At 40.9% G+C, this 8,340-nt stretch overlaps 1 long non-coding RNA gene across 2 annotated transcripts; it reads right to left on the minus strand.

Annotated features, from left to right (window-relative positions):
* Window positions 1–5,915: 5,915 nt before the first annotated feature.
* Window positions 5,916–8,139, minus strand: LOC120041876. Of its 2 annotated transcripts, none has more exons than XR_005475968.1 (3): window positions 7,730–8,139; window positions 7,576–7,629; window positions 5,916–6,037 (listed from the first exon to the last, which is right to left on the minus strand). It is a non-coding gene; the product is annotated as an uncharacterized LOC120041876 (long non-coding RNA). The 2 variants fall into 2 exon arrangements; XR_005475967.1 differs by having other exon boundaries at window positions 7,576–7,657.
* Between the last annotated feature and the right edge of the window lie 201 nt (window positions 8,140–8,340).

An 8,340-nucleotide genomic window follows, 5' to 3' on the forward strand; every position in this document is an offset into this window, starting at 1 on the left:
ATAAATGAAGGAACCGCTTTTCAGATTTTGCTAGGTGTCATGGGAATTATGACTCGCACTTTGGTCGTCAATTCTTACCATGCCCATTATTAAAATAGGATTTCCTGCATATAGAAATTAAAGTTTTGGTTTTCAACATTCATCACAGGTAACTTACTCTATTTTTATTCAAACAGTTGAGAGTATTTGTCTCCTAAGCAGACTCTTCAGTATCATTGTCACTTCAAAGCTGTGTGCGTGTGTGTATTTATGTATTATATTAAGTTAAAATAAAAGTGTTCATGGTTAATTCAGTATTGTTGCAATTGTCATTATTACAAAAATGTGTGTGTGTGTATGATATCTATGTATATATATATATAAATAAATAAAATCGGCCGATTAATCGGTATCGGCTTTTTTTGTCCTCCAATAATCGGTATCGGCATTGAAAAATCATAATCGGTCGACCTCTAATTATGACATCATGGATGAATTCTAGAATATACTATATATCCTAGAAACCTTGTTAAACTATCATTATGACATCATGGATAAATTCTAGAATATAATATATAGCCTAGAAACCCGGTTAAACTATCATTATGACATCATGGATGAATTCTAGAATATACTATATATCCTAGAAACCTGGTTAAACTATCATTATGACCATGGATGAATTCTAGAATATACTATATAGCCTCGAAATCTGGTTAAACTATAATTTCAACCTCATGGATGGCCAGTTCTTGTATTCATAGTGTAGTGAATTCAGGGGGTTGCCCTGAGCTGAACTCAAACCTGTGTCCAGTGACTCTCAAGTTAACACCTTAAAACTGTTACACCAAGATGTCTGAACTTCTTGACAAGGTCGCTAGGTGTTGGACTACAGTTGATACAATAGCTTTCTCTATGAATTTGAGAGTGGTTACATTTCTCCAGCCCCCATCTCTCAGCTGTTTACCAAACCAAGTCTCTGGGCAGCCATTTTGTTGCTGTTTAAATACTAAGTTGTCACTTTAAAAAAGCCACACAACAATCAATCAACCAATAACAAAGCAGTAATTCCACCACTGTTTTGCTAATAAGATGATGGATGGGGCTGGAGAAATGTAACTACTTTCAAATTCATAGACAGACCTATGGATGCAAGGACTGACCATCCATGATATCAACATTCGTTTTAAATATGTTTTGAGGCTATACAGTGTTGATTTACATTGTTTCTAAACATTGGAGTAAAAAATCTAATTCTGGGTTCTGATGGGGTACAACAGTTGAACTAAGCTCACGAGGCATGTGTTATGTTCTTCCAGAATCAATGGCTAAAAATAAATAATTTAAAAATCAAAATATGGATGTGGTAATTGCAGATTTCCCCTTTAACACCACACATCCTTCCAGTTCTCTGCTGCCAGTGACTGGAACGAATTTCAAAAATCGCTGAAGCTGGAGACTTATATTTCCCTCACAAACTTTAAACATCAGCTATCTGAGCAGCTAACCGATTGCTCCAGCTGTACATGTACTTTTCTGCTCTTTTGCACACCAGTATCTCTACTTGCACATCATCACCTGCTCATTTATCACTCCAGTGCTAATCTGCTAAATTGTAATTCTTCGCTACTATGGACTATTCATTGCCTACCTCCTCATGCCTTTTGCACACACTATATATAGACTTTCTTTTTTTCTACTGTGTCATTGACTTGTTTATTGTGTTATTGGCTTGTTTATTGTTTATTCCATGTTATTCCATGTGTAACTCTGTGTTGTTGTCTGTGTCACACGGCTTTGCTTTATCTTGGCCAGGTCGCAGTTGTAAATGAGAACTTGTTCTCAACTGGCCTATCTGGTTAAACTATCATTATGACATCATGGTCACCTGGTTAAACTATCATTATGACATCATGGTCACCTGGTTAAACTGTCATTATGACATCATGGTCACCTGGTTAAACTGTCATTATGACATCATGGTCACCTGGTTAAACTGTCATTATGACATCATAGCCACCTGGTTAAATAAAGGTGAAATAAAACAATAAAACATCAGTTCAACAACTGCAGAGTTTGTGTCTCTGTTTTTAAGGCAGTACTTACTTGTGTTAACCAGGGCCCATTCATCGTTAGAACCATTGGATGCCTTAAAATGCGTTTGGGAAACCGAGCCCAAAAATCCAGTTTCCTCCTCTTCTTCCATCTCCTTTTTCAATGTGACAGTCATCTCCCCATCCTCCTCTTTCACTCCAAAAACTGCATCCTCTTCCTCTTTCAATCTGAACGCGTCTTCCTCTTCTTTCACTTTAACGTATTTCTCTTCTTCTTTCACTGTAACAGCCTCACCCTCTACTTCTTGTTTTACTGTGATATCATTCTATTCCTTCTCCTCTTTGACGAGAGCTTCTATCTCCGTCCAGCAGACCTCCTCTTCATTAACAAGAGAGTAGCTTAGTGACCTCATGGTTGGAGATGTTAGCTAGCTAGGCTAATGTTAACTTAACCAGCCCGCTAGATGAATAATAAAAACAATACCGTAAATATGAAATGAAAACGGATAACTAACTAGGCGACAGAAGTGGTTTTAAAATACAGTGGCAACTATACACTAAAGCGTCTAAAGAGCTTTATTGGTTCGTTTATTTTGTCTAGGAAGCTACCGAGGTGGCTGACTGTCTGTTGCTGCTGTTGAAAGAAGCGACCCGTCCACTAGATTATACGTCACAGTAGCAGCATTGCTTTAAAGTCGCAGACCTTATCTGCTGACTGGAGTGGGCAACGCAGTTAAGTAAAATGTAAATTTAATTTTCAGACAAAGAATTAAAGGGTAGGAATCAGGGACGTCACTAGAACTAAAATATTAATTAGCCCCCCCTAAATAAATCAATATCAGTCAATATATTTTTTCTGTGATTTCTTATTTTCGTCAACCGTTCCATCGCATCTTAAATTTCTTACCGGGCCGGCACTAGGACCGGGGGAGGCTGCTGCTGCGCTAGTGACTGTTAGACTTTCTTCAGCAAAGATGGCGGACAGAAATACTAGGAGAGAGGAGAAACCCTTCACAGAACTGAACTGCATCAAAGATTGCGGACAGAAATACTAGGGGTAACCATACACAGAACTGAACTGGATCAAAGATAGCTGACAGAAATACTAGGAGAGAGGGGTAACCCTACACAGAACTGAAGTGGATCAAAGATGGCGGACAGAAATACTAGGAGAGAGGGGTAGCCCTACACAGAATTTAACTGGATTAAAGATGGCGGACAGAAATACTAGAATGGAAGCAAATGTAAGGGATAATAACGTCATAATGAATCATGCAAAAACATGTACAGTTGACAGGAATGTTAGTTAATTTAGAGACAAACGATTCTACATTTTTTTTATCATAAAGTTTATTTATGAAAATCGCGATTTAGCAAGCTAGCTGACTAGCTAACATTAGCCAGCTAGCTGACTAGCTAACATTAGCCAGCTAGCTGACTAGCTAACATTAGCCAGCTAGCTGACTAGCTAACATTAGCCAGCTAGCTGACTAGCTAACATTAGCCAGCTAGCTGACTAGCTTTATGGGTGTTGTGACATGAGTATGAAATTGTAATTCTGGTTGTTTTAGGGACTCCTGAAACAACCAGCAAACCAGGCTGTCGTTTTGCTGCAAATTGAATGGACAATTTTGTAAGCTTGCCTTGCTGATATTTGCCATGCAGATAGATGAAATCGCGTAGCTAGCTGTGTTCTTGCTTCTTGTGCAGTGGATGATTAAAATCCCTGTATGCCCATGGATGTGTAGCTAGCTATCTAGCCGATCTGTGTATGGACCCAAACGTTTGCTATACATATTAGTTCAGAACCTAGCTATGAACCTCATCTATCATAGCCAGTTGTATCAACTTCAAAACCGCCTGAATGACATTAATGAAGCCTATGGATTGAGTAGAATATAATATCATGTTGTACCAAGGATGCAAGTCGTATATACATGTAGTTATTACCATGCATGAGATCACCACATTGTAGCCTGTACATTTAATATATTCACTGATCATGTACTCTACCTTGGCAAATAAATGTGCAGTTAAAGTATGAATGTCTTTGAGATTATTTTTCAGGAGATTCAAATTCCAGTCTTTGAATGACGCTGTGTCTTCATGTATGTATTACAATTATACACTTCAACAGTGTTTACCAATCTTGGTCCTGGGACATCAATGGTTACACATTGTAACTAATAGACTAGAAACAGGATTTAACTAGTTAATTCATATATACAGAAATAGAATTAAAAAAAACAGTACACTACACTTCCTATGCATCATGTAAATACTCTAACACTGGTTCATCTCAACATCTAATGCCCTTCATCTGCATTGATCTGATAAACACAGGATAGGTGGAGTATTTCATCACATTACACTTCATTTCAACCAGTAGAGAATGTGAAACGCTTTATTGAAAAGCTCATTATCCAAGTGTAATATATACAAGTTCAATCTGTATTTCAATGCACATCTGTTGTGCATTATAAAAACAGAGGAAGAAAGAGGAGGTGGAGAGAGAGGTGTAAAAGACAGAAAGGGAAAGAGGTAAGCACATGATTAATGAATCACAGTGCTACGTAAATATTCTCTCAGTTCATCACAATTACATAACAGTGTCTCTAGTCGGCCCAAAAGTTATCTTAAAAGCAGGTGAGGTGGCGATGATGGGACTGTGGGTTGGCATCCTCTCACATCAAAACATGTCTGCAGACGAGAGACAGATGGAGAGAGCATGTTTAAGCCTTGTGTTTTTATTTTTTATTCTAACATTGTTAGTCATCAATCAGGAAGTGAAATGCAAAACTGACCTTGGATCATTAACTCTGGGACTACTGCATCTATCTGTATTTCAATGTAAAGCATCTCTTTAATAATACTTCCTGTATAATATAAACTGACCTGGGATCATTAACTCTGGGACTACTACATCTATCTGTATTTCAATGTAAAGCATCTCTTTAATAATAATTCCTGTTGACCTGACCAAGTGACCTCTCACCTCTGATCATGCTGTGCCCTCTATGTAGCCAGTTCAGATGCAGGAGGGGTTCACCGACACAGCTGATATAACCTAAAGGATTTAGGGAGAAGGGGAGAGAGGGATGAAGTGAAGGAGAGAGACTTATTGAGAAAATAAGGTTGTTAAAGTGACAGTGTTAAACAGGAATCTGTGTGTGGCCTCACCTGGTGTCCACACCACACTAAGTGGCTGCAGAGTACTTTATGCTGAAAAACATGAACGGACACACAAAGACAAACAATATAGCGTAGTCATAGAAATAATGAAGTGTCTTAATATTCTCCATGGTTGGCCCTCTTGCCTATTCTTTGAAGGTGGAAGGAGCCACAGTTATACACCTGAACCTGCTTACTGCACAACACAATCCATCAATCAGATTGATACATGAGTGTGTAGGTGTGGGTTATAGGGTGTCTAATTGTTATACATTTTTTCAATATTAGTGATTTAAAATAGCCTGTTTTGTTTTTGCACAGACATCACACCCTTACCTAAACAGCACCCTCACCTGAGAAGTAGAAATCAAAGGGAGAGAAACTATGAATTGAATAACTGCAGTTGACATAGCTAAGTAAATGGAAGAATACTCCTATTGCAATGTGAATGGCTCTTAAAAGAGCCTTTGGTTGTGCATAGTGTAGTCTATGGTGTTGCCAGGGAACAGCACCCTCTTTGAAGAAGTAGGAGGTGAAGATCTCCTGCACACAGATTGCCTCTCTTGCTGCGTTGTTGGACCCCATCCTTGAAACATCCTGCAGAGCAGCAGACTTCTCCTCTGGGACACGGCGGCAAGCTGCAGATCCCCTCCTGGTCCTCGTGTCCATCCTCATGAAGTTACGCAGGACACAGGTAGCCTTCACACACCTGAATTCCTCCAGAAGGCAGTCCCAGAGGACCCTGGTCACCCAACCTTGCAGTGCCCTACACGGTAACTGTAGGCAATCGCTTTGAAGGAATCTCCAGTTACAGGGTACGCTTTATCTGTCATCTTCAGAAAAGTTTGATTATTTTAAGCACAAAGTCATACACAGTGTTTTGTTCATGAATAATGTTGTATATTTAGAGGTTACTTATAAGTGGATGGTATTGTTAAGATACACTTGTAATTGTACTTTTTAGGATGATATCAACATTCTGAATTCAACATGTGGTTAAAAGCTAGCTAAGGTATTAGCAGGCTATTGTATGTGTGAACGATGGCTAGCTCCTCGAATGATCCTACTCCGCTAGCCAGCACCTCTCCTAAACAGGTGCTCACCGGACGTGCTACCTGTCCCAGACCTGCTGTTTTCAACTCTCTAGAGACAGCAGGAGCGGTAGAGATACTCTCAATGATCGGCTATGAAAAGCCAACTGACATTTACTTCTGAGGTGCTGACCTGTTGCACCCTCGACAACCACTGTGATTATTATTATTTGACCATGCTGGTAATTTTTGAACATTTGAACATCTTGGCCATGTTCTGTTATAATCTCCACCCGGCACAGCCAGAAGAGGACTGGCCACCCCTCACAGCCTGGTTCCTCTCTAGGTTTCTTCCTAGGTTTTGGCCTTTCCAGGGAGTTTTTCCTAGCCACCGTGCTTCTACACCTGCATTGCTTGCTGTTTGGGGTTTTAGGCTGGGTTTCTGTACAGTACTTTGAGATATCAGCTGATGTAAGAAGGGCTATATAAATACATTTGATTCTACTCCGCTAGCCAGCACCTCTCCTAAACAGGTGTTCTACTCCGCTAGCCAGCACCTCTCCTAAACAGGTGTTCTACTCCGCTAGCCAGCACCTCTCCTAAACAGGTGTTCTACTCCGCTAGCCAGCACCTCTCCTAAACAGGTGTTCTACTCCGCTAGCCAGCACCTCTCCTAAACAGGTGTTCTACTCCGCTAGCCAGCACCTCTCCTAAACAGGTGTTCTACTCCACTAGCCAGCACTTCTCCTAAACAGGTGTTCTACTCCGCTAGCCAGCACCTCTCCTAAACAGGTGTTCTACTCCGCTAGCCAGCACCTCTCCTAAACAGGTGTTCTACTCCGCTAGCCAGCACCTCTCCTAAACAGGTGTTCTACTCCACTAGCCAGCACTTCTCCTAAACAGGTGTTCTACTCCGCTAGCCAGCACCTCTCCTAAACAGGTGTTCTACTCCGCTAGCCAGCACCTCTCCTAAACAGGTGTTCTACTCCGCTAGCCAGCACCTCTCCTAAACAGGTGTTCTACTCCGCTAGCCAGCACCTCTCCTAAACAGGTGTTCTACTCCGCTAGCCAGCACCTCTCCTAAACAGGTGTTCTACTCCGCTAGCCAGCACCTCTCCTAAACAGGTGTTCTACTCCGCTAGCCAGCACCTCTCCTAAACAGGTGTTCTACTCCGCTAGCCAGCACCTCTCCTAAACAGGTGTTCTACTCCGCTAGCCAGCACCTCTCCTAAACAGGTGTTCTACTCCGCTAGCCAGCACCTCTCCTAAACAGGCGTTTCTTTCGCCTCTAGACTGGATGCATTGATCCATTGTTAACGTTCTGTTAAGACTGTACTTACTGGTGTTAATCAGATCTTCAGTCTCCTCTTCTTCCTCCTCCTTCAATCCAAAAACTGGAACAAACAAAAACGTCAGCCATTCCTACAGAACAACATTAAAGTGTTAAACCCCTTTACTGCATATTGGTTCAACGACTGCAGAGACGGTACTTACTGGTTAAACAGATCTCCAACTCCTTCAATCCAAAAACTGCAACATCCTCCTCCTCTTTCACTCCGAACGTATCTTCTCTTTTTTCGCAACAACGTTCAACCAAAGAGCTTCTTTCTCTGTCCAGCAGACCTCTTCTTCAGCAGGAGGAGAGTAGCTTAGTGAGCTCATGGTCGGGGATGTTAGCTAGCTAATTAGCATTAGCTTAGGGCTAGTCTAAATTAGATGACTAACAACGTAAATATTACATTAAATGGGGTAACTAGTAGATACGACAGAAGTGTGTTCAAAACACAGTGGCAAATAGACACTGAAACGGTCTGAAGGGCTTCAATGTTTCTGCGATGTTGTCTAGCACGCTAACAAGGTGTTTTACTAACTGTTGTTCTCGAAGAAGCGTCCCGTCCACTAGATTATACGTCACACTGGCAGCATCGACTGGGCTGCGTTCAGTACATACAAACGTAATACAACGTTCAATCGAACAAAAACGGTACTGTACTGAACGACCAGTTGGAACAAGGAGGAAGGGTTGGGTTGTGTGTTAAAAATGCACAGCTCCTTTTAAATACATCATCATTAATTAAAGTCACACCCTGGCACACCCAATGAAC

This window comes from Salvelinus namaycush, unplaced genomic scaffold (genome assembly GCF_016432855.1).
Source record: "Salvelinus namaycush isolate Seneca unplaced genomic scaffold, SaNama_1.0 Scaffold57, whole genome shotgun sequence".
In the NCBI taxonomy this organism is placed as follows: Eukaryota; Metazoa; Chordata; class Actinopteri; order Salmoniformes; family Salmonidae; genus Salvelinus; species Salvelinus namaycush.